Below are 5,670 nucleotides of genomic sequence, written 5' to 3' on the forward strand. Positions count from 1 at the left end.
AAGCAATGCAGATCTAAACACATAATTAAACCCCACTCTAGCCCACCCACCAAATATTTTCAGACTTCAGTTAGCCTCCAAGGGCACTACTTGGAATTACAGGTGTCCCTAGAAATGCCAGAACTGCTTGGGCCAGGATGAAATGAGCCACTTGTTCTGCAAGTGTCAGGTTCTGGGGATCATCTTAACCTGTGGGGCCAAGACATTCTTAGGAAAACAACTAACTTTTTGGCATTTTCTACTTTTCTAAGAAATGGAGGAAGCATTATCTCTTACCCCTCTTACTTTTTTTCTTGTAATTTGGGTCCCCAGACATGTGTACTTCATTAAAACATTGCCCATTTCAGAGGCTTTATCTGGGTCTGGATGAACTCCAGTGGAAAGTTGCTTTGTGCGTTCAGTTGTCCCTACACATCTTTTTGGGAATCTGTTCCAGATCCTAATCATTTTACACTGAGACTCAGTAATCTCTCCCCTATCGATCCCTAAGAAAAATAAAGACACCAGCTCTTCAACCCAAGCTTAAGCACAAACCTCTCTAAAATCCCAACCTGGAACCATCCTTCAGAGGTCTCTTTTCTCCACGATGCTTGCACTGCACAGGATCTGCTGTCATCTCCCTGTCCAAGGAAGAAAACACATGATGTGAATCAGAACCTCTTCTCAACAGGAACAAGGTGGAGGGGCTGGTACACACTAAATTGCTGTTTAAGCCTCTCCAACATTTCAGGAGACTCACTGGGCTGTGGGAGTTTTGGGCTGCTCCATTATTCCACGCTGGTTATCATCTTTCATTGCTTGTACACCTGATACCATGTGGTTTATGGAAATCTCCCTGGGCTCAATAAACTAAATCAGGGAGCCTCCTTACTCTGTTTTCTTTCTTTCCCTGCCCTGTTTCATTCATTTCCTGGCTAAGCAACCAAATCCCCCCGGGTTTACTGCTCAGCAAAGGATGGCTAGAAATGGCAGGGGAGATGCCCAGGCAGGAGAGAAGAGTGAGGAGGAGTTCCTAACCCTCTAAGTGGGGAAAACACCTGTCTGCTTGCTTTACTCTTTTACAGAGGGTAAGGGAAGGACAAGAAAACACAGAATTTATGTAGCCAGGGATCTGTCTCCCTTCAGGGAAGTGCTCCTTCTTGGGGGCAGCTAGATGGACCTGGAGATTTGCCAACACCCAGCCTGGTGGCCCTGACAGGTTATGTCAGCACTAGGCTTTGCTCCCCATTCCCCTTGCAACTCTCCCCTTGGTGCCTGCGGGAGCAGACATGGCAGGACAGACAGACCGGCTATACTTCACACACCAGGCTGACACACCCTGGTTCTCTTCACTGTCGCTCTTCTAATGGAACACATGCAGCAACAAGTGGATCCTTGAGAAGCAGAAGTATCCAAGCCAGTTTATTATGGAATTAGATCCCGCAGATCTCCTTCCTCCCGCCCTGCCCTGGAGCATTCCTGCTCACTTCCACGTCCTGTATGTGCTCGGCTGGACAAAGGGCAGCACACACTAGTTTGCAGCAGCATGTGTGCTGCCTGGCCAGCTGCTGCTTCGCCGGCCAGAGACGTAGTTGGGGTTTCTTCCACCAGAGAGGACTCTACTTTTTCATTCACCCAGCTGCAAACCTTGAGGTAACTTGTGGCAATTTTGTATCATTGAAATTACAACCCGATTGACTGACAGTTTCAGAAATAATTCCAGGGGAGGGAGAAAGGACAGAAAGAGTAGGATACTCCTTTGGGAACCAAGACTAAAATTCTAGTGTAAAAGGGCTGATGGAAATCTTGTTTTCATCACCCACAAATGCCCTGATGCTAGAAAACGCACCCCGCTTTCCTATAGTCTCCAATTTGCAGCAAGTTCTAACATGAACAGCTTCTCCCGGGAATAGCTGCCTATGCCAGAACACCATAGTTGCTGTTCCTACGCTGTCCTTCCCTCCCCAGATTATCACATTTCAGCCCAGCAAATGAAAGTTGCTCAGTGTTTGCTAACCATTCTGCTCCACAAGGACCTCTGTGGGAGAGCCAGATCTCTGCTGTTTACAAGCCCATCTGCTTCTGTTGCTTTTCTTCACCTGAAGTTAGAAGGCTCTGTTCAGGATATTGCTCGCAATTGTGTTGGGAACTGCAAAGAACAGATGAGGATTTCAGACGGTAAGCAAGCAGCATGAAGAGAAGAATGCAAATCTGTCCTCATCTAAATACCCCTAAAAATAATTAAAAAAAGAAAAAGATGAAAGAGGAAATTCCGAAAAGGCAATAATGGCTCCAGCAGCACAATCATTCCAAGGAGAGTTTTCCCCACATTTCTATGGGAGTTTGAACATTTAGAACCAGAAGAGAAAAAGCACGGGCGCTCCAATGACTGTTTCCTTGAAATTACACGGATACCTCTGGCCTCTGCATTTTCAAGTCCCTATAGGTAGAGCTACAAGACTCCACTTTGCCCAAACGTGTACTGCAGCCGTGAGCTGCTTAGTTGAGAGTTCTCCGTGTAGTTTAAATCAAGGCCACATGTTTCCATGAGTAAGGGGAGGACCCTTGGGAGTCAGAGAGAGATTGGAAATGTCTGCCTGCCCCTGTTGCCTTCGGTGGGTTGCGCAGAGACTAACCCCAAACCCAGAGCTGCTGTCCTTAAGGCCTGAGCCCGCGGCCTCCTGGCTGCAGGAGGGACCGGAGGGGACTCGCCAGACTCCGATGCATTTAAAACACTCTCAGTAGCCCAGTGTGGGGCTAGTGGCCAGGCACACTGCGTGGCAAGCCTGGGCAGGCTGCAAGCATCCACCGGCTCTCTGAGAGGCAGCAGCACGGCTGGGAGGCAGACAGGCTGAGGAGCACGATGCGCTCACAGACGCTGGTGTAGGTGCAGTCAATACCTCTGAGACCCACGGCGCTGCTGGGCCACAGCCGGCGTGTGGGGCTCAGCTGGCAGAAAGGAGCTGCACCGCTACATCTGGGCCCTGCCTCAGCTGACAGGGAGCCACGCACTGCGACAGCCACTCTTTGCTCTCAGCTGCAGGCTTCCAGCCCACAGTGTTGGTGTCTGGCTTGGGAGAGAGCAGAAACTGTTGCTGTTCCTCAGCACTTCCGAGAGTTAGTGAAAATTAGAAAAATCCAAAGAGACGAGCTGAACTGCCCCTGCCTGGAAAACACAGGTTGCCGAAATACCTTTACTGCAGCCCTTCCTGCATTTTACACCTGAAGTTGTTGATTCAGGAGAAGAATTGGCTAAAGAAGGGGAGCAGCAGCAGCATTTGGAACAGTTTCCATTAGCTTTAGCAGGGTCAGTCTACCAAGAGACACTTGCCATTCCGTGTGGCAGGGCAGATGTGGCATTTTACAGAACAAATATAAACTGACATTCACACTTTGTGTAAAGGACAAACCCTGGGGAGCCGTAAGCACTGGAAGTTGGAGAGAAAATAAGATCTCAGGGAGGAATAGCCCACTGCAGGTTCCTTCTCGCTGTCCCTTGGTGTGATTGGATGGCGGTTTACCTGTTGCACTAGCTCACAGCCAGAAATTTGCCCAGTTTCGAGAGGAACATGATGTCCTGCTTGGCAGCTCCTGGCCCTGCCCTACCAGCTCAGCACAACTTGCACAGAACACCTCCCAAGTATTGAGGCTGTTGAGAAGGGAGGCTGCAAGCTCCCAGGAAGGGAGGAGTTTGCCAAGGCAGCCACTCTGCTTGGACAAGCAACCTGCAGAGAACATTTCCTCACCTCTGCAAACCAATACTGATTTCCCCAAAAGGAATTAGTTCTTTTTGAGGACTTTGCAGTAACTGATTCCAATGCAAAGTGAGATCTGAAGACCTCAGACCTGCTCAATGGCACCGAGTGCTGGTTCGGCGTCCCATGGCTTACACCCTGCAACCCCGAGGATGGCATGTGCCTCATTCCCAAGCTCCAGCACAGCTCAGCTCTTCACTGGGCACTAAAGCAAACTCCATGACTCAAAAAGATGCTCTCTCACTGGTGCCAGCAAGGACCTGGGATGATCTGGAAGTGTAATGCTAAGTGAGTGAGCGGAGAAAGACTGAAATTGAAGTTTGGAAAAAAGTTCCTGTCACGTTCAGTGCCAAGGAATCTTCTCTTTCAGCCTAACTGTTCCTTGGAATAGCTATGTACAACACCCAGGCAGAAAACCGTGCTTTAGCAACGCTACAGCTCTCCAGGCCTGGACCAGGACCTCTCAAGCACACATGCTCTTCATTAATGCTAATCCATGAGCAGAAATGATCCAAGAGCAAAACCTCCGAGAGGATTAAGTACACAGATACTGCCTCATCAAGCTGTGATGCAGGGAGGGATCCAATCTGAACTCCTTCCAAAGCACACACTCAGATCTGGTTGCTCTGGTTTGGACCCGACTCTGGCAAATGGAAAGCGGCTCAGTGAGATGTTGGAAGGGAAGAGCAGAAAGAAAGGAAAGCAGCCCGCCCCCTCCTCCCCCTAAAAAGCAGTGTTTTGCTTCTGGGGCTCTAAGTGCACACAATAAACTTGTCTCCCTTCCCTCACTCCGGGTTACATTGTTCGCTTTCCTGCAAATTGTTTCCACATTCTGTATAAATAACCCCAGTGCCAGCGAGGGGGAGGGAGGGAGCGCCAGGGAGAGCGCTGGGGAGAGCAGAGAAGGGGTGGGAGGAAGGCAAATGGCTTTGTTACTTTTGAAAAAGGAGGTGGAGGATGCCGAGAAGCAGTTTGGAGCTGGAGCTGGAGCCTTGACAGACAGAGCACAGAGTTGCCATCGAGCTCGCGTTCAGACCTGGAGGAAGAAGAGTAAACAAGGGGGAGATTATATATAATTATAGACAATCATGTTGCCGGGGATAAACAGGAATCAAAAGCATGGAGGCACTGAAGTCTGGCACGTCCCCAAGCACAGAACAGAAGCCAGCCAGCGAGAGGGAATGTGGCTGGAAAGAGCTTCCCTTTGGGCCTGTTTTCAGTTAGCTCGGGGGCTGGGGTTCTTTCCTCTCTTTTCGCCTGAAGCATTCGCCCATAAAGACAGGAGTCCATCCAATGGGAAACAGAAGCCAAACTGAAGTCAGCAGAATCCTTGTCTGCGACATTAATAGATTACTCTGTGAGAAACGTCAGAAACATTAGGAAAAGATACAGCCTGCTTAGGTCAGCAAAAACAACAACAGGAATTTCTGAACAAAAACGGCTTTAGAAACGCTCCAGAAGCTGTGCCTGCATGTCCTCTTCACAGGATGGAAAGGGTGAGCTGCAGCTAAGGGTGGCAGGTGGGTCCAAGTGGATCCAGAGCTGGTGACAAAAAGGTGTTGGGACCCCTCAACTGCATCCCTGGCCCCCGACGTGCCCAGCACTGAGTCCGTCTTGGAGACTCATCCGTTTGGCGTAGACCGCTCCTCTGTTTGCTGCAAATTAAAGGCAAAAGGATGAGCCGTCAGCCTGTACCGTGGGATACCCGTGTGCTCCCTCCCGCCCGCCCCTGCATCTGTGGAGGGAATAAGCGGGAACCGAAGCGTGATGGGACCCTCCCTCTACCACCTGCCGGCTTGGTGGTGGGAACGGGAGGCACGGGAGGCCTGGCCACGCGGCAGGACAGCAATCCCCCCACCACCTGCTGCCTTCGCCAGGAGCAGCAGGAGCAAGCAATGGGGGGCTTCCCTTCTTCTGCCTCGCTGCCCAGCAGCCC

General features: G+C 50.4%; 1 long non-coding RNA gene across 1 annotated transcript; it reads right to left on the reverse strand.

The window, feature by feature from the left end:
* Positions 1-536: 536 nt before the first annotated feature.
* Positions 537-4,896, reverse strand: LOC138725652 (uncharacterized). The gene is made up of 3 exons (XR_011338281.1): positions 4,671-4,896; positions 1,997-2,128; positions 537-620 (listed from the first exon to the last, which is right to left on the reverse strand). It is a non-coding gene; the product is annotated as an uncharacterized lncRNA (long non-coding RNA).
* Positions 4,897-5,670: the final 774 nt, after the last annotated feature.

This window comes from Phaenicophaeus curvirostris, chromosome 12 (genome assembly GCF_032191515.1).
Source record: "Phaenicophaeus curvirostris isolate KB17595 chromosome 12, BPBGC_Pcur_1.0, whole genome shotgun sequence".
In the NCBI taxonomy this organism is placed as follows: domain Eukaryota; kingdom Metazoa; phylum Chordata; class Aves; order Cuculiformes; family Cuculidae; genus Phaenicophaeus; species Phaenicophaeus curvirostris.